General features: G+C 46.2%; 1 pseudogene; it reads left to right on the forward strand.

Moving 5' to 3' along the window:
- Positions 1 to 19733, forward strand: part of LOC112240400 — an 87648-nt pseudogene extending 67915 nt beyond the window's left edge.
- The last annotated feature ends 839 nt before the right edge of the window (positions 19734 to 20572 follow it).

Consider the following 20572-nt stretch of genomic DNA (forward strand, 5'->3'; position numbering starts at 1 on the left):
GGTTCACACTGAGCACATGTGACAGACGTGACAGAGTCTGGAGACGCCGTGGAGAACATTCTGCTGCCTGCAACATCCTCCAGCATGACCGGTTTGGCGGTGGGTCAGTCATGGTGCGGGGTGGCTTTCTTTGGGGGGGCGCACAGCCCTCCATGTGCTCGTCAGAGGTAGCCTGACTGCCATTAGGTACCGAGATGAGATCCTCAGACCCCTTGTGAGACCATATGCTGGTGCGGTTGGCCCTGGGTTCCTCCTAATGCAAGACAATGCTAGACCTCATGTGGCTGGAGTGTGTCAGCAGTTCCTGCAAGAGGAAGCCATTGATGCTATGGACTGGCCCGCCCGTTCCCCAGACCTGAATCCAATTGAGAACATCTGGGACTTCATGTCTCGCTCCATCCACCAACGCCACGTTGCACCACAGACTGTCCAGGAGATGGCGGATGCTTTAGTCCAGGTCTGGGAGGAGATCCCTCAGGAGACCATCCGCCACCTCATCAGGAGCATGCCCAGGCGTTGTAGGGAGGTCATACAGGCACGTGGAGGCCACACACACTACTGAGCCTCATTTTGACTTGTTTTAAGGACATTACATCAAAGTTGGATCAGCCTGTAGTGTGGTTTTCCACTTTAATTTGGAGTGTGACTCCAAATCCAGACCTCCATGGGTTGATAAATTTGATTTCCATTGATAATTTTTGTGTGGTTTTGTTGTCAGCACATTCAACTATGTAAAGAAAAAAGTATTTAATAAGAATATTTAATTCATTCAGATCTAGGATGTGTTATTTTAGGGTTCCCTTTATTTTTTTGAGCAGTGTATATACAGTGTTGTAACAATGTACAAATGGTTAAAGTACACAAGGGAAAATAAATAAACATAAATATGGGTTGTATTTACAATGGTGTTTGTTCTTCACTGGTTGCCCTTTTCTTGTGGCAACAGGCCACAAATTGTGCTGCTGTGATGGCACACTGTGGAAATTCACCCAGTAGATATGGGAGTTTATCAAAATTGGGTTTGTTTTATAATTCTTTGTTGATCTGTGTAATCTGAAGGGAATATGTGTCTCTACTATGGTCATACATTTGGCAGGAGGTTAGGAAGTGCAGCTCAGTTTCCACCTCATTTTGTGGGCAGTGTGCACATAGCCTGTCTTCTCTTGAGAGCTATGTCTGCCTACGGCGGCCTTTCTCAACAGCAAGGCTATGCTCACCTCTCTCTGTCTCTTCCCTCTCTCTCTCTTTGTCTCTTCCCTCTGTCTCCTCTATCTCTTCTCTCTCTGTCGCTTCCCACTATCTCTCTCTATCTCTTCTCCATCTCTCTTCCCTCACTCCCTCTCTCTCTTCATCTCCTCTCTATCTTCCCTCTATCTATTTTCTATCTGTCTCGTCACTCTCTCTCTATCTGTCTCTTCCCTCTCTCCCTGTCTTCTCTCTATCTCTGTCTCTTCTCTCTCTCTCTTTTTCTATCTCCTCTCTGTCTCCTCACTCTCTCTCTCTTTGTCTCTTCCCTCTGTCTCCTCTCTCTGTCTCTCTCTCTCTCTGTCTCTCTCTCTCTCTCTCTGTCTCTCTCTCTCTCTCTCTCTCTCTCTCTCTCTCTCTATCTGATTCCTCTCTATCCATCTCTTCTCTCTCTGTCTCTTCCCTCTCTCTATCTGCACTGATTACTGTACTTTTACATTTCATTTGAAAACGTGGCTCAAATCTATCCAAACCTGTACACATGAGTTATCTGTGGTTCCTCATATGTAAGATGACAGTTGATGATAGTGTTTTTATTACAAATAAGTTATTGTTGTTGGAATGATGATATCTCTACTTTTATCCAATGTAAAAAAAACACAATATCAAATGTTGCTACATAAGACCGATATGAGCCAGTCGGTCACGTATATTATTGGATGTAATGTATTGGTATGTTGTATTGTTTTAGTGAGTATGTGTATTGTGACTGTGTAAAGGTCCTTACCTGTCCTGGGACTAAAGGTAAAAATAATATTTTGGCTAACCCCGGCACATTTACATGGATGTTGCATTATTGTAATATTGATGTTGATTAATGTGCATTGTCCCCTATAAATAAATACATATAAAATATGTCTCTTCCCTCTCTCTATCTGTCTCTTCTCTCTCTATTTCTTCTCTCTCTATCTGTCTCTTCTCTCACTATCTCTTTTCTCTCTGTCTCTTCCCTCTCTCTATTTCTTTCTCTCTCTGTCTCTTCCCTCTCTCTATCTGTCTCTTCTCTCTCTATTTCTTCTCTCTCTGTCTCTTCCCTCTCTCTATCTGTCTCTTCTCTCACTTTCTCTTTTCTCTTTGTCTCTTCCCTCTCTCTATCTGTCTCTTCTCTCACTTTCTCTTTTCTCTTTGTCTCTTCCCTCTCTCTATCTGTCTCTTCTCTCTCTCTATGTCTCTTCTCTCTCTCTGTCTCTTCCCTCTCTCTATGTCTCTTCTCTCTCTCTATCTGTCTCTTCTCTCACTTTTTCTCTTTCTTCTCTCTCTCTCTCTTCCCCTCTCTCTATCTGTCTCTTCTCTCTGTCTCTCTTTTCTTTTCTCTCTGTCTCTTCCCTCTCTCTATCTGTCTCTTCTCTCACTTTTCTGTCTTTCCCTCTCTATCTGTCTCTTCCTTTCTCTCTCTCTGTCTCTTCCCTCTCTCTATCTGTCTCTTCTCTCACTATCTCTTTCTCTCTGTCTGTCTCTTCCCTCTCTTCCTATCTGTCTCTTCTCTCTCTATTTCTTCTCTCTCTGTCTCTTCCTCTTCCCTCTCTCTATCTGTCTCTTCTCTCACTTCTCTTTTCTTCTTCTCCCTCTGTCTCTTCCTCTCTCTCTCTTCCCTCTATCTGTCTCTTCTCTCTCTATTTCTTCTCTCTCTGTCTCTTCCCTCTCTCTATCTGTCTCTCTCTATCTCTTTTCTCTCTGTCTCTTCCCTCTCTCTATCTGTCTCTTCTCTCACTTTCTCTTTTCTCTTTGTCTCTTCCCTCTCTCTATCTGTCTCTTCTCTCTCTCTATGTCTCTTCTCTCTCTCTCTGTCTCTTCCCTCTCTCTCTGTCTCTTCCCTCTCTCTATCTGTCTCTTCTCTCTCTATTTCTTCTCTCTCTGTCTCTTCCCTCTCTCTATCTGTCTCTTCTCTCACTTTCTCTTTTCTCTCTGTCTCTTCTCTCTCTCTATCTGTCTCTTCCTCTCTTATCTCTTTTCTCTCTGTCTCTACTGTCTCTTCTCTATCTGTCTCTTCCTCTCTCTATCTCTTTCTCTCACTTTCTCCTCTCTGTCTCTTCCCTCTCTCTATTTGTCTCTTCCCTCTCTCTATTTCTCTTCTCTCTCTCTGTCTCTTCCCTCTCTCTAACTATCTATTCCCTCTCTCAGCCTATGTGTTGCAGGTGAAGGTGGAGATGGAGCTGAGATCCTGCAGTGTGAGAAGATCAAGGCTGTCAGGGAGGAGCAGTTGGAACGACTCACACAGATCTGCCAGGAGCAGGCAGTAAGTCCCCGCACCATCACCTCACAGATCTGCCAGGAGCAGGCAGTAAGTCCCCGCACCATCACCTCACAGATCTGCCAGGAGCAGGCAGTAAGTCCCCGCACCATTACCTCACAAATCTGCCAGGAGCAGGCAGTAAGTCCCCGCACCATCACCTCACAGATAGCGGTGAGACTAGGGTTAGGGTTTTGGTTGAAGCTAGGTTATAGTTGAGGCTAGGGCTAAGGTTGAACCAGGACTTTTTTTAAATTAATAATAATTACATTTATTTAACCTTTATTTAACCAGGTAGGCCAGTTGAGAACAAGTTCTCATTTACAACTGCGACCTGGCCAAAATAAAGCAAAGCAGTGCGACAAAAACAACAACACAGAGTTAAACATGGGATAAACAAACTTACAGTCAATAACACAATAGAAAAATCTGCAAACAGTGTGTGCAAATGAAGTAAGGAGGTAAGGCAATGAATAGGCTATAGTGGCGAAATAATTACAATTTAGCAATTAACACTGGAGTGATATACAGTTGATGTTGGAAGTTTACATACACCTTAGCCAAATACATTTCAACTGAGTTTTTCACAATTCCTGACATTTAATTCTAGTAAAAATTCCCTGTCTTAGGTCAGTTAGGATCACCACTTTATTTTAAGAATGTGAAATGTCAGAATAATAGTAGAGAGAATGATTTATTAATTATTTTATTTATTTCATCACATTCCCAGTGGGTCAGAAGTTTACATACACTCAATTAGTATTTGGTAGAATTGCCTTTAAATTGTTTAACTTGGGTCAAATGTTTTGGGTAGCCTTCCACAAGTTTCCCACAATAAATTGGGTGAATTTTGGCCTATTCCTCCTGACAGAGCTGGTGTAACTGAATCAGGTTTGTAGGCATCCTTGCTCGCACACGCCTTTTCAGTTCTGCCCACAAATGTTCTATAGGTTTGAGGTCAGGGCTTTGTGATGGCCTCTCCAATACCTTGACTTTGTTGTCCTTAAGCGATTTTGCCACAACTTTGGAAGTATGCTTGGGGTCATTGTCCACTTGGAAGACCCATTTGCGACCAAGCTTTAACTTCCTGACTGATGTCTTGAGATGTTGCTTCAATATATCCACCTAATTTTCCTCCCTCATGACGCCATCTATTTTGTGAAGTGCACCAGTCACTCCTTCAGCAAAGCACCCCCACAACATGATGCTGCCACCCCCGTGCCTCACGGTTGGGATGGTGTTCTTCGGCTTGTAAGCTTTCTCCTTTTTCTTCATTATTGCCAAACAGTTCTATTTTTGTTTCATCAGACCAGAGGACATTTCTCCAAAAGGTATGATATTTGTCCCCATGTGCAGTTGCAAACCGTAGTCTGGCATTTTTATGGCGGATTTGGAGCAGTGGCTTCTTCCTTGCTGAGAGGCCTTTCAGGTTATATCGATATAGTACTCATTTGACTGTGGATATAGATACTTTTGTACCTGTTTCCTCCAGCATCTTCACAAGGTCCTTTGCTGTTGTTCTGGGATTGATTTGCACTTTTCGCACCAAAGTATGTTCATCTCTAGGAAACAGAATGCGTCTCCTTCCTGAGCGGTATGACGGCTGCGTGGTCCCATGGTGTTTATACTTGTGTACTATTGTTTGTACAGATGAACGTGGTACCTTCAGGCATTTGGAAATTGCTCCCAAGGATGAACCAGACTTGTGGAGGTGTACACATTTTTTTCTGAGGTCTTGGCTGATTTCTTTTGATTTTCCAATGTTGTCAAACAAGTGAGCTGAGATAATGTGGCGCTTTACCTAGCAAAGACTTATAGATGACCTGGAGCCAGTGGGTTTGGCGACGAATATGTAGCGATGACCAGCCAACGAGAGCATACAGGTTGCAGTGGTGGGTTGTATATGGGGCTTTGGTGATAAAATGGATGGCACTGTGATAGACTGCATCCAATTTTCTGAGTAAAGTGTTGGAGGATATTTTGTAAATGATATCGCCAAAGTCAAGGATCGGTAGGATAGTCAGTTTTACGAGGGTATGTTTGGCAGCATGAGAGAAGCAGGCTTTTTTGTGAAATAGGAAGCCAATTCTAGATTTAACTTTGGATTGGAGATGCTTAATGTGAGTCTGGAAGGAGCGTTTACAGTCTAGCCAGACACCTGGGTATTTATAGTTGTCCACATATCAGAACTGTCGAAAGTAGTGATTATTTTCGGGCGGGTGGGTGCGGGCAGCGATCGGTTGAAGAGCATGCATTTCATTTTACTAATATTTAAGAGCATTTGGAGGCCACGGAAGGAGTGTTGTATGGTGTTGAAGCTCATTTGGAGGTTAGTTAACACAGTGTCCAAAGAAAGGCCAGAAGTATACAGAATGGTGTCATCTGCGTAGAGGTGGATCAAAGAATCACCCGCAGCAAGAGCGACATCATTGATATATACAGAGAAAAGAGTCAACCCGAGAATTGAACCCTGTGGCACCCCCATAGAGACTGCCAGAGGTCCGGACAACAGGCCCTCCGATTTGACACACAGAACTCTATCTGAGAAGTAGTTAGTGAACCAGGCGAGGCAGTCATTAGAGAAACCAAGGCTGTTGAGTCTGCCGATAAGAATATGGTGATTGACAGAGTCGAAAGCCTTGGCCACGGCTGCACAGTACTGTCTTTTATCGATGGCGGTTATGATATCGTTTAGGACCTTGAGCATAGCTGAGGTGCACCCGTGACCAGCTCGGAAACTAGATTGCATAGCGGAGAAGGTACAGTGGAATTCGAAATGGTCTGTGATCTTTTTTTTCACTTGGCTTTCGAAGACTTTAGAGAGGCAGGGCAGGATGGATATAGGTCTGTAACAGTTTGGGTCTAGAGTGTCTCCCCCTTTGAAGAGGGGGATGACCGCGACCGCTTCCCAATCCTGAAGAATCTCAGACGATACGAAAGAGAGGTTGAACAGACTAGTAATAGGGGTTGCAACAATGGTGGTGGATAATTTTAGGAAGAGAGGGTCCAGATTGTCAAGCCCAGCTGATTTGTAGGGATCCAGATTTTGCAGCTCTTTCAGAACATCAGCTGTCTGGATTTGTGTGAAGGAGAAGTGGGGGGTTTGGTCCAGTTGCTGCAGGGGGTGCAGACCTGTTGGCCCGGGGTTGGGGTAGCCAGGTGTAAAGCATGGCCAGCCGTAGAGGCTAGCCGTATTGAATTTCTCGATTATCGTGGATTTATCAGTGGTGACAGTGTTTCCTAGTCTCAGTGCAATGGGCAGCTGGGAGGAGGTACTCTTATTCTCCATGGACTTTACAGTGTCCCAAAACTTTTTGGAATTAGGGCTGCAGGATGCAAATTTCTGTTTAAAAAAGCTAGCCTTTGCTTTCCTAACTGACTGTGTGTATTGGTTCCTGACTTCCTTGAAAAGTTCCATATCGCGGGGACTATTCGAGGCTAGTGCAGTACGCCACAGGGTGTTTTTGTGCTGGTCAAGGGCAGTCAAGTCTGGAGTGAACCAAGGGCTATATCTGTTCTTAGTACATTTTTTTTTTGAAAGAGGCATGCTTATTTAAGATGGTGAGGAAAGCACTTTTAAGGAACAACCAGGCATCCTCGACTGACGGGATGAGGTCAATATCCTTCCAGGATTCCCAGGCAGGTTGATTAGAAAGGCCTGCTCGCTGAAGTGTTTTAGGGAGCGTTTGACAGTCATGAGGGGTGGTCGTTTGACCGCGGACCCATAGAGGATGCAGGCAATGAGGCAGTGATCGCTGAGATCCTGGTTGAAAACAGCAGAGGTGTATTTAGAGGGCAAGTTGGTCAGGATGATATCTATGAGGGTGCCCATGTTTACAGATTTGTGGTTGTACCTGGTAGGTTCCTTGATAATTTGTGTGAGATTGAGGGCATCTAATTTAGATTGTAGGAAGGCCGGTGTGTTATGCATATCCCAATTTAGGTCACCTAGCAGTACAAACTCTGACTATAGATGGGGGGAAATCAATTCACATATGGTGTCCAGGGCACAGCTGGGGGCTGAAGGGGGTCTATAACAAGCGGCAACAGTGAAAGACTTATTTCTGGAGAGATGGATCTTTAAATGTAGAAGCTTGAACTGTTTGGGCATAGACCTGGATAGTATGACAGAACTCTGCAGGCTATCTCTAATTTCAGAATTTTTGATGGCCTTCCTAAGCCAGGATTCAGACACGGCTCGGACATCAGGGTTGGCAGAGAAGTCAACAAATGAGAGCGCCTGGGGAATGGGAGTGGAGCTGGGCACTGCAGGGCCTGGGTTAACCTCTACATCACCAGAGGAACAGAGGAGGAGTAGGATGAGAGTACAGCTAAAGGATATCAGAACTGGTCGTCTAGTGCTTTGGGAACAGAGAATAAAAGGAGCAGATTTCTGGCCGTTGTAGGATAGATTCGGGGCATAGTGTACAGACAAGGGTATGGTAGGGTGCGAGTACAGTGGGGGTAAACCTAGGCATTGAGTGACAATGAGAGAGGTTGCATCTCTGGAGGCTCTAGTTAAGTTAGGTGCGGTCACCGCATGTGTGGGGAGTGGGACAAAGGAGCTATCTGAGGCATGTTGAGCAGGACTAGGGGCTCCGTAGTAAAATAAAACAATGAGAGCTGCCCTAAACAACAGTATACAAGGCATATTGACATTAGAGAGAGGCATAAAGTAATCACAGGTGTTGATTGGGAGAGCTAAGACAACAACGGGTGAGACAACAACAGGTAAACAGCAAAGACAACAACAATGGGTAAATGGCGATGGATGGGCAGAGAGGGTCAGTTAGCTACACACAGGGCCTGAGTTCGAGGCTGGGGCCGACAGATAAACAAAATTAAGTACCGTGTTATTGAAACAGTCCAGCAGGCATCAGCTGTGTAGCCGAGCAATAGATATTTAGACATGAAGGTAGGGTTAGGGTTAGGGTTGTGGTTGAGGCTAGGGTTAGGGCTGTGGTTTGCGGTTGAGCCGGCATGTGGACATGATGCTATGGTAATGGTTAGGGTTAAGGTTGAGGTTAGGGTTAGGTTTGAACTGGGATGTGGACCTGAAGGTAGGGTTAGGGTTGTTGTTGAGCCTAGGGTTAGGGTTGAGGGTTAGGGTTAAGGTTGAACCGGGAAGTTCAGGGTTAGGGTTGAAGCAGGATGTGGACATGAAGCTAGAGTTAGGGTTGTGGTTGAGGGTAGGGTTAGGGTTGAAGCAGGATGTAGACATGAAGCTAGAGTTAGGGTTGTGGTTGAGGGTAGGGTTAGGGTTGAAGCAGGATGTGGGCATGAAGCTAGAGTAAGGGTTGTGGTTGAGGCTAGGGTTAGGGTTGAAGCAGGATGTGGACATGAAGCTAGAGTTAGGGTTGTGTTGAGGCTAGGGTTAGGGTTAGGGTTGAAGCAGGATGTGGACATGAAGCTAGAGTTAGGGTTGTGGTTGAGGCTAGGGTTAGGGTTAGGGTTGAAGCAGGATGTGGACATGAAGCTAGAGTTAGGGTTGTGATTGAGGCTAGGGTTAGGGTTAGGGTTGAAGCAGGATGTGGACATGAAGCTAGAGTTAGGGTTGTTGTTGAGGCTAGGGTTAGGGTTGAAGCAGGATGTGGACATGAAGCTAGAGTTAGGGTTGTGGTTGAGGGTAGGGTTAGGGTTGAAGCAGGATGTGGACATGAAGCTAGAGTTAGGGTTGTGGTTGAGGGTAGGGTTAGGGTTGAAGCAGGATGTGGACATGAAGCTAGAGTTAGGGTTGTGGTTGAGGCTAGGGTTAGGGTTAGGGTTGAAGCAGGATGTGGACATGAAGCTAGAGTTAGGGTTGTGGTTGAGGCTAGGGTTAGGGTTAGGGTTGAAGCAGGATGTGGACATGAAGCTAGAGTTAGGGTTGTGGTTGAGGCTAGGGTTAGGGTTAGGGTTGAAGCAGGATGTGGACATGAAGCTAGAGTTAGGGTTGTGGGTTGGGTTAGGGTTGAGGCTAGGGTTAGGGTTGTGGTTGAGGGTTAGGGTTGAAGCAGGATGTGGACATGAAGCTAGAGTTAGGGTTGTGGTTGAGGCTAGGGTTAGGGTTAGGGTTGAAGCAGGATGTGGACATGAAGCTAGAGTTAGGGTTGTTGTTGAGGCTAGGGTTAGGGTTGAAGCAGGATGTGGACATGAAGCTAGAGTTAGGGTTGTTGTTGAGGCTAGGGTTAGGGTTGAAGCAGGATGTGGACATGAAGCTAGAGTTAGGGTTGTGGTTGAGGCTAGGGTTAGGGTTGTGGTTGAGGCTAGGGTTGGGGTTAGGGTTGTGGTTGAGGCTAGGGTTAGGGTTGTGGTTGTTGTTGAGGCTAGGGTTGGGTTAGGGTTGTGGTTGAGGCTAGGGTTTAGGGTTGTGGTTGAGGCTAGGTTAGGGTTAGGGTTGTTGTTGAGGCTAGGGAGGTTAGGGTTAGGGTTGAAGCAGGATGTGGACATGAAGCTAGAGTTAGGGTTGTGGTTGAGGCTAGGGTTAGGGTTGGGTTGTGTGAGGCTAGGTTTAGGGTTAGGTTGAAGCAGGATGTGGACATGAAGCTAGAGTTAGGGTTGTGGTTGAGGCTAGGGTTAGGGTTGGCTAGGGTTAGGGTTGAAGGGATGTGAGGCTAGGTTAGGGTTGTGGGCTTGTTAGGGTTTAGGGTTAGGGTTGTTGGATGTGAGGCTAGGCTAGGGTTAGGGTTGTGGTTGAGGCTAGGGTTAGGGTTAGGGTTGTGTGTTGAAGCTAGAGTTAGGGTTGTGGTTGAGGGTTGTTGGTTAGGGTTAGGGTTGTTGTTGAGGCTAGGGTTAGGGTTAGGGTTAGGGTTGTTGGTTGAGGCTAGGGTTAGGGTTGTTGTTGAGGCTAGGTTAGGGTTGTTGTTGAGGCTAGGGTTAGGGTTGTTGTTGAGGCTAGGGTTAGGGTTAGGGTTGAAGCAGGATGTTGAAGCTAGGGGTTAGGGTTGTGGTTGAGGCTAGGGTTAGGGTTAGGGTTGAAGCAGGATGTGGACATGAAGCTAGAGTTAGGGTTGTGGTTGAGGCTAGGGTTAGGGTTAGGGTTGAAGCAGGATGTGGACATGAAGCTAGAGTTAGGGTGGTTGAGGCTAGGGTTAGGGTTAGGGTTGAAGCTGTGGACATGAAGCTAGAGTTAGGGTTGTGGTTGAGGCTAGGGTTTGGTTGAGGCTGGGGTTGAGGCTAGGGTTGGGGTTAGGGTTGGGTTGAGGCTAGGAGTTAGGGTTGTGGTTGAGGCTAGGGTTAGGGTTAGGGTTGTGGTTGAGGCTAGGGTTAGGGTTAGGGTTGAAGCAGGATGTGGACATGAAGCTAGAGTTAGGGTTGTGTTGAGGCTAGGGTTAGGGTTAGGGTTGAGGCTAGGGTTAGGGTTAGGGTTGAAGCAGGATGTGGACATGAAGCTAGAGTTAGGGTTGTGGTTGAGGCTAGGGTTAGGGTTAGGGTTGTGGTTGAGGCTAGGGTTGGGGTTAGGGTTGTGGTTGAGGCTAGGGTTAGGGTTAGGGTTGTTGTTGAGGCTAGGGTTGGGGTTGGGGTTAGGGTTGTGGTTGAGGCTAGGGTTAGGGTTGTGGTGAGGCTAGGGTTAGGGTTAGGGTTGTTGTTGAGGCTAGGGTTAGGGTTGTGGTGTGAGGCTAGGGTTAGGGTTAGGGTTGAAGCAGGATGTGGACTTGAAGCTAGAGTTAGGGTTGTGGTTGAGGCTAGGGTTAGGGTTAGGGTTGTTGTTGAAGCTAGCTTAGGGGGGTTAGGGTTGTGGTTGAGGCTAGGGTTAGGGTTGTGGTTGAGGCTAGGGTTAGGGTTAGGGTTGTTGTTGAGGCTAGGGTTAGGGTTGTGGTTGAGGCTCGGGTTAGGGTTAGGGTTGAAGCAGGATGTGGACATGAAGCTAGAGTTAGGGTTGTGGTTGAGGCTAGGGTTAGGGTTGTGGTTGGGGCTAGGGTTGGGGTTAGGGTTGTGGTTGAGGCTAGGGTTAGGGTTGTGGTTGAGGCTAGGGTTAGGGTTGTGGTTGAGGCTAGGGTTAGGGTTAGGGTTGAAGCAGAATGTGGACATGAAGCTAGAGTTAGGGTTGTGTTGAGGCTAGGGTTAGGGTTAGGGTTGAGGCTAGGGTTAGGGTTAGGTTTGAAGCAGGATGTGGACATGAAGCTAGAGTTAGGGTTGTGGTTGAGGCTAGGGTTAGGGTTAGGGGATTGGTTGAGGCTAGGGTTGGGGTTAGGGTTGTGGTTGAGGCTAGGGTTAGGGTTAGGGTTGTGGTTGAGGCTAGGGTTAGGGTTGGGGTTGAGGCTGTGGTTGAGGCTAGGGAGTTAGGGTTGTTGTTGAGGCTAGGGTTAGGGTTGTTGTGGAGGCTTGAGGCTAGGGTGGTTGAGGCTAGGGTTAGGGGTTAGGGTTGAGGCTAGGATGTTGGGTTAGGGTTGAAGCTAGGATTGAGGCTAGGGTTAGGGTTGTGGTTGAGGCTAGGGTTAGGGTTGTTGAGGCTAGGGTTAGGGTTAGGCTTTAGAAGCAGGATGTGGACTGAAGCTAGAGTTAGGGTTGTGGTTGAGGCTAGGGTTAGGGTTAGGGTTGTTGTTGAGGCTAGGGTTGGGGTTAGGGTTGTGGTTGAGGCTAGGGTTAGGGTTGTGGTTGAGGCTAGGGTTAGGGTTAGGGTTGTTGTTGAGGCTAGGGTTAGGGTTGTGGTTGAGGCTAGGGTAAGGGTTAGGGTTGAAGCAGGATGTGGACTTGAAGCTAGAGTTAGGGTTGTGTTGAGGCTAGGGTTAGGGTTGTTGTTGAGGCTAGGGTTAGGGTTAGGATTGAAGCAGGATGTGGACATGAAGCTAGAGTTAGGGTTGTGGTTGAGGGTAGGGTTAGGGTTGAAGCAGGATGTGGACATGAAGCTAGAGTTAGGGTTGTGGTTGAGGGTAGGGTTAGGGTTGAAGCAGGATGTGGACATGAAGCTAGAGTTAGGGTTGTGTTGAGGCTAGGGTTAGGGTTGAAGTGTGGAGGCTAGGTTAGGGTTGGGTTGAGGGTAGGATTGAAGCAGGATGTGGACATGAAGCTAGAGTTAGGGTTGTGGTTGAGGGTAGGGTTAGGGTTGAAGCAGGATGTGGACATGAAGCTAGAGTTAGGGTTGTGGTTGAGGGTAGGGTTAGGGTTGAAGTAGGATGTGGACATGACACTTGGGTTAGGGTTGTGTTTGAGGCTGTTTCAGATTTCCAGAGGCTGCCATTTCAATTGCTACCACAGGGGGGCAGTAACACTTCACAGAAGAGTTCAATGTGTAGCCAACACATTTTCAACAGACATCAGAGAGATGTTTCTTCAAATTGTTTTACAACATTCAATGATTTGCAAATCCATAATAAAAAGGCACAAGTAAAGTTGATCTTGTGATATTATGACCCCACAATACTCATAAGCACGCAACATAATACAGTAAAATATATTTGGAAAGATGTTTCCCATATAGTTGTAAACAACACATATTTTCCATGTTGTTATTTTTATCACTGTCACTGGTCACCTATGAACGTTTGAACATCTTGAAGAACGATCTGGCCCTAATGGCCATGTCTCTTATAATCTCAACTCAGCACAGCCAGAAGAGGACTGCCCCCCTCCTCAGAGCCTGCTTCCCCTCTAGGTTTCTTCCTAGGTTCCTGCCTTTCTAGGGAGTTTTCCCTCGCCCCTCTGCTTCTACATCGGCATTGCTTGCTGTTGGGTTTTAGGCTGGGTTTCTGTACAGCACTTTGTGACATCTGCTGATTTAAAAAGGGCTTTATAAATACACTTGATTGATTGATTAATGACTGCACTCCTCTAGTCAGTTGAACTAAAGGACTACATTTCTTTCAAAGACTCAAGGTCCCAAGATCAATACAGGGACAAGCCATAACTATACATCAATAGAAACACATTGTTGTACAAAACAGTCCAGTAATGATGGGCTCCTCAGTGTAATGCTAGAAACAAACAGTTCATGTGTAATCTGACTGTCTGTTTGTCAATATGAGCCATCAGGCCAGAGGAAACCCCAGTGAAAGCATTGATCCTATAGCTAGAAATAGAACCACTTAGCCTGCAGAATGCCTGGGATCATGCTGAAAGGGCCTGTCTGGGAGTAAAAGGTTAGGTTAGTCAACACTGACATATTGTTACATCAATACACCAAGATTTCAGCTAGAAGAATACATGTGTGTATGCCTTTTCCAGACCAACTCTCTCTCTCTCTGTCTCCCCCCCTCCCTCAGTTTGAGATCAGACAGCTCCGAGCCCACCTGGCCCAGCAGGACTTGGACCTGGCTGCAGAGCAGGAGGCTGCTATGCAGATCCACCATGTGTGGGGCAAACAGAGGAGCAGCTACCAGGTGGTGGAGAGCCAGGGCCCTGGGGAGTCTGACGATGAGGGACATGGAGTCCTCAGGGAGACCCCAGCTGGTACACTCACCAATACTGTACCTATAAGCTACACTATATATACAAACGTATATGGACACCCCTTTTGTCATGTAGTGTATGTCACATCCAGGGAAACTAGGGCCCAGAGTTTTTCTGTCCTTAACTATAACGGTATGTATGTAATACTCCATACCATAATCCTCAGACCATGAGATAAAATACATACTAGCTCTTTCATATACTTCATGGGTATTGCTATATTCTGGAACATGTAAGAATATTGAGTCTGATGAATACTGCTGTTCCATTAGGCAGACAAACCTTTAAATCCTAATTATGAATTACTTCACCACAGACCAAAAACAATGAACTTGACTCATTTTATTATTTTATTTTTACCCCTTTTTCTCCCCAATTTTGTGGTATCCAATTGGTTGCTACCATCTTGTCTCATCGCTGCAACTCCTGTACGAACTTGGGAGAGGCGAAGGTCGAGAGCCGTGTGTCCTCCGTTACACGACCCAGCAAAGCCGCACTGCTTCTTGACACAATGCCCGCTTAACATGGAAGCAAGCTGCACCAATGTGTCAGAGGAAACACCGTATACCTGGCTTTCTAGTGCGCGATGGGAGAAGCACATCCCTGCCAGCCAAACCCTCCCCTAACCCGGATGACACTGAGCCAATTGTGCGCCGCACCATGGGACTCCCGGTTGCGGCCGGCTGCGACAGAGCCTGGACTCGAACCAGGAGCTAGCACTGCCTTAGACCACTGCACCACTCGGGAGGCCTGTAACTCATTTTAATAAAGTTCTACATTCTTCTGTATGGTTGAAAAGGCATCCTGACAGAACCAGCAGAGAGGTTTGTACATAAAGTATGTACATAATTATGTGGGACAAAAAGTCCCATCCAATGTAACATCAGGTGAATGGGGTGTCAGAGCAATGTCAAACTGATCTAGCAGCAGTAGCCCTGAGCTAGTCTCCAGGCACTAGCCTCTTAAAACACTGACGGTAACTCACAACACCCCTCACACACACACACACACACACACACACACACACAATACACACACCACACCTCTGACCGCAGGCAGTGCAGTATCAATAAGAAGGCAGAAAAGCTTTCAGGATGTGATGAAACCTGGGGACAACAAGTATGTTCTAGGAGAACGTGACACACACACACAGGCACACATGCAGTCATTACACACACACACACACACACACACACACACTCACCCACCCACACACACACCCCACCTCAGCCAGGCTGTTTCAGGTACAGAGTGCTCTGTGCATTGGGCCTTGTTCTGAGGTCTGAGGAGAGAGAGGGCCACTGTGAACATCTGCTCCTCTTCACCTGGAAACCACAATAGGGCACCAGGAGACGCCACACCACCACCCCCATGGGATTGTGGGAAATCTGGCTCTTAGGAACAAGCGTGTTTTTTTTCCAGAACATGGAAGGAGTATTGGGACAGGAGGAGCACTTAGGCTTCAGGCAGTCCTGCAAGGACAGGCCGTGGACTGGGTTAGGACTCCTCACGTCCCCCCCTCTCTCCGCCCTCTGGCCCGAGGGATGCCATCAAAGTGTCATTCATTCTAATTGAGGCACTCTACTGCGAAGTCTATTTCCTTGTTGAAAACTAAGCTTGTTTCAAAAGGAGGTAGAAAAGGTTAGACACATTTTGTCTACTGGTCACGAGGGACTTGTGGTTTTGTCACTTCTCAAGAGAGCAGCTGTAGGTTTTGAGGAACATACCAAATTGACCACACAGAGTTGTGGGTGAAAAGCACAGTAATTGCTTTCAGACGAACTTCTTGGAAGTTCATATAACTTCTCTATGTGTTGTACTGCTGGGGAAAGAGGACAAAGTACCAAAATTCAATGTGAATACCTCACTTAAAGGAGAAGTTTTATTTTTACAACTGAATCTCTCTTTTTTATGTTATAGAAGGGTCCAGACACCTTTTCTGTGATTTCACGTGTTTTTGATAAACTTACCCCAAACAGCAAATCACTTCCTCATCCTTTTGTCACAATTTCTTTTTTTGTCCCAAAATACCCAAATACGTCCATTTAGAAATGGCAAAGCTCTCAGTATAGTGATGCAGGGCTTTAGATGTTGTACATGTGAAATTGTGTCATTATGAACTTTATCCACGTTTTTTCGGGGCCCCCATACTACACAACGAGGACGAGGAAGTGATTTTCTGTTTGGGGTAAGTTTATCAAAAACGTGGAAAAAGGTGTTTGGACCCTTCTATAACATGCCATTTACATCAAAAATAGAGATTTGGTTGTAAAAAAGAAAACGTCTCCTTTAAGGTAGCAGAGCTGTGTGAATATGGCTCTGCTACAGTACCTACAGATCATCACAAAGTATTGCACATGCATACCAAACTAAATGACCTAAATGATGTCAGCTCCACTTCAGAGATGGATGGTAGCTTTACTGTTAGAGAGAGAGAGACAGAGAGAGAGAGAGAGAGAGACAGAGAGGGAGAGAGAGAGAGAGAGAGAGAGAGAGAGAGAGAGAGAAAGAGAGAGAGAGAGAGAGAGAGAGAGAGAGAGAGAGAGAGAGAGAGAAAGAGAGAGAGAGAGAGAAAGAGAGAGAGAGAGAGAGAGAGAGAGAGAGAGAGAGAGAGAGAGAGAGAGAGAGAGAGAGAGAAAGAGAGAGAGAGAAAGAGAGAGAGACAGAGAGAGAGAGAGAGAGAGAGAGAGAGACAGAGAGAGAGAGAGAGAGAGAGAGAGACAGAGAGAGAGAGAGAGAGAGAGAGAGAGAGAGAGAGAGAGAGAGAGAGAGAGAGAGAGAGAGAGAGAGAGAGAGAGAGAGAGAGAGAGAGAGAGAGAGAGAGAGAAAGAGAGAGAGAGAGAGAGAGAGAGAGAGAGAGAGAGAGAGAGAGAGAGAGAGAGAGAGAGAGAGAGAGAGAGAGAGAGAGAGAGAGAGAGAGAGACAGAGAGAGAGAGAGAGAGAGAGAGAGAGAGAGAGAGAGAGAGAGAGAGAGAGAGAGAGAGAGAGAGAGAAAGAGAGAGAGAGTTGTCCTTCCTTTCTTTCTATTTCTTTCTCGCTTTTTCTTTCTTTTTTTTCTCTCTTTCTTTCTTTCTCTCTGAGACCTCATCCTCATGTGTTATTAATCACTGAGTGATTGTCTTGGTCGTGTTTTAGTGAGTGCAATGCTTCCTCTCCAGGGGTGCCCCCCCCCACCCTCCATCCATCCCTCCCTCCCTTCCCTGGATTAATATTTTACGCTGAAAAATAAATGAAATTACCCGTCAGAGTCTGCTGTGGTCCTGGGGGATCGGCCCAGGCACTCAGGGTACTTTGGGCACCACTCAGCGGACAAACACTGAGCTCAGACCCAATCAAGTGAACACTGAAGAGCAGATCAGGGCAGAACCATTCACCACTGAGGCCCTGGCTGTCTGGCTGAGGACACAAAGAGAACTCTATACCAAAGCCTGGTTGCTCTCACATTCACTACTGTACTTGAGCCTCACAACACCATCTTGGTGTGATTTGGAAACCAGGATTAAGCCGGTAAAGCACCTGTAGACTTGGATGGATAGATAAGATGTCAGATGTCACCACCTAAAAGTGAAATGTACTGTTCCCACATCTAGGGATTGCTTTGCACTGTGTTTACAGTGCATTGAAATCATACAGATTGGGTCTTTAACCTCTTCATGCTTCTTTTATCTGTTATCCAGATCCTGTTGTCCATCATGACGACATGAACAACTATATCAGCCAGTACTACAGTGAACAAAGTAGTGGTGAGTGACTTAGTGGATCTTGGGTAAAGTGTATAGCTGGTAATGTATATGGGGCAACTCTGCTGTATACCTACTGTATCTTCCCCAGTCTGATGTACTGGATGATGTGTCATTTCAGACATGGGGTGTCCTCGTGTCATCACCACGGCAGCCATCGATGTCCACCTCCCTACGACCCATTACCCCGCCCACAACAACCCTCTGCTGGGCGTGGAGCAAATGAGTAGTGCTGTGAGTGACACTTCCACCAGCGTATCACTGTCCAGTAGCAGTCTGACGGCCCGCCCCCATAGCCTGAGCAGCCACACCCTGCGCTCGTCTACTACGGACTGCAGCAGCACCACGGCCAGGGACTACCACACCCAGGCTAGGAACTACAATGCCCATACCAAGGCCCGGGGGCCTTATCTGGACTACAAGTCCCAGAAGCAGACCCAGGACAGGGACTTTAACACTGAGCACTCCAACACCCAGGGCCAGCGCTGCTTCCCCCTGCCCTACTGCAGCCCTCTGGGCCTGGGTCTGACCTTAGCCCAGCCTCCCCCTCCACGGGACCCCAGCGTGGTAGTCCAGGAGCTGCTCTCGTCCTTGTCTGAGGACTCCTGTCTGGCCCAGAAAGGCCTGGTGGACCCAGTTAACCTGAAGCTTCCCAGTCCTGCCGGCTCAGCCAAGGCCAGCCCAGAGCTGGAGCACAGAATCAACATCTACAACTGGAAGAATCAGGAGGAGAACCAGTACCAGAGCCGGGGCCAGAGACAAGGCCGAGCCGCAGCCACTGTGCTCCTACAGACTAAGCCTCTCATCCACCTGCAGGGTGGCACTCCTGAGTCCTCTTTGGAGGAGAAGTATAGGCTACTGGGCCCTGCTGATGGTCCACTGGGCCGTCTGCCTGATACATAGGGTTGATTCACACTACTGAGCTGAGCCAAGCCGAACCGAGCTGCATTGTGCTGGCCTGGTCATGCATCCACCATAGTTGTTTGAACATTGCTGGAAAGGACATGTGAAAAGAATATGTCAGAGCCAGCACTGGTTGGCTCGGGTCGGCACAACAGTGTGAAAAGGGCAATAGTTCATCCCAGAGGACAAAGCATACAGCTCAAGACAGAACTGACTGACCTGGCTTCTCCAAATCCTCATGCTTCAAACAAAGTCAGAGCCTGGTCCAAGATCAAACCTGGCGTTACAAAGACCATCTGTTAGCAAGACAGCACAAACAGATCTGGGGCTAGGCTACCGCTCTAATGTTAGTCATCCCTTCTCTGTGGGGCTCTGGACAGAGACAGACAGACAGATCTGGGGCTAGGCTACCGCTCTAATGTTAGTCTTCCCTTCTCTGTGGGGCTCTGGACAGAGACAGACAGACAGACACAGCCCTCCTCAAACTCAATCTTGGGGTGACTTTGAATAATGCTCCATTTGCACAACAATGACCCAATGAGGACAGAGGAGACATCTGTGGGCCTAGAAAGAACCATCATCAGGAAATCCCACATTTGGGGCCCCAAATGTGAAACAAAACAGTTTGAAATAAAACCAGCAATGGGCCATATTCAAGCCTTTACAGAACAAGCCTATTTAAGTGTTCCTATGTTAACTGCAAGACAGATTTGACATGGGATTCCTCTAAATTGGGTGGGAGTGGGAGTGGGTGGTGTTTTTGCTTTCTTTTTATTTGTATTAGCTACTGTAACTGTGCAGTTCTCTCTGCTCTAACAACCAAGCCACAGGGTGCTTTCTCTGGACAAACTGTCTGTGCCAAATAAACAGACACTTTTTTACTATACTTTTGTCTTTCTATAACAGAGATAAAGAGGTTTGTATTGAAGTAGAGGAACATCAACCATATCAAGCCTGGCATTTTCTAGCCAGATACAAGAACAGGCAATTGAAGAAATGACGGAGGAATTAAAAGTATGAGGATAGGTAGTGAATGGCCCTAAAGGATCCCAAGAGGTACAGTATAGGAAAAGTATGTGAATCTGATTATGAGCTGTGATGGAGAGTTGATGTTTTAGATTGGAGTGCTGGTAGCCTGAACAAGCCAATCTTGTGCACTTTAATCTTTACAGATGTTTTGTAAACTTAATATGTGGGGAACTCATTGCCAAATATCAGGTGTTGCCATTCAAATAATAAATAAACCTTTGTAACATTAACAATACTGTGGTCCCATTTTATTGCTTTACATTATACATGAGCCATGCCATTTTCAATTATAATATGTTGTACATTGGTAGCAGAGATTTTCATATTCACTCTAATATTCATTACTTGCATTTACCAAGGGATTTTTTTTTTTTACCTTTATTTTACTAGGCAAGTCAGTTAAGAACAAATTCTTATTTTCAATGACAGCCTAGGAACAGTGGGTTAACTGCCTGTTCAGGGGCAGAACGACAGATTTGTACCTTGTCAGCTCAGGGATTCGAACTTGCAACCTTTCGGTTACTAGTCCAACGCTCTAACCACTAGGCTACCCTGCCGCCCCTATGATGTAGATATGGATGCCCTTTACAAAGCAATACATGAAATAACACAGTAGAATACATTCCAGACCAAAAAGTACTACGATATATTCTAATTTGCATAATCCGAGATAGAATCCTCTACATTAATATGAATGTGTTTGTTTTACATGTGGGCTCTTTATCAGATATGACTGAGCCTTCCCATTGGCTCCAGACTCTACAACATCACCCTACAACACTTTTGCATTAGCAACTGTCAACTTATTTGCATATCTCTCTGAAATTAAATAAATGATTCATATCTATTACCATTGGAGAGACCTGTCACAACAAAAATGTAATTGGTTGACGAGGTTTGTCATTATAAATGTCTGGTAATGAGGATTAAACCCCCTAATTAACTTTCGATCAAATAATTAATTTAGTACAAACTACCCATTTTGTTGCTTGTCAAGTGTTTACAAGTAAATTATATGTTTAATTGTTAATTAATAACAACCAAGGCTTCAATCAAG

The sequence above is a fragment of the Oncorhynchus tshawytscha genome, linkage group LG12 (assembly GCF_018296145.1).
Source record: "Oncorhynchus tshawytscha isolate Ot180627B linkage group LG12, Otsh_v2.0, whole genome shotgun sequence".
In the NCBI taxonomy this organism is placed as follows: domain Eukaryota; kingdom Metazoa; phylum Chordata; class Actinopteri; order Salmoniformes; family Salmonidae; genus Oncorhynchus; species Oncorhynchus tshawytscha.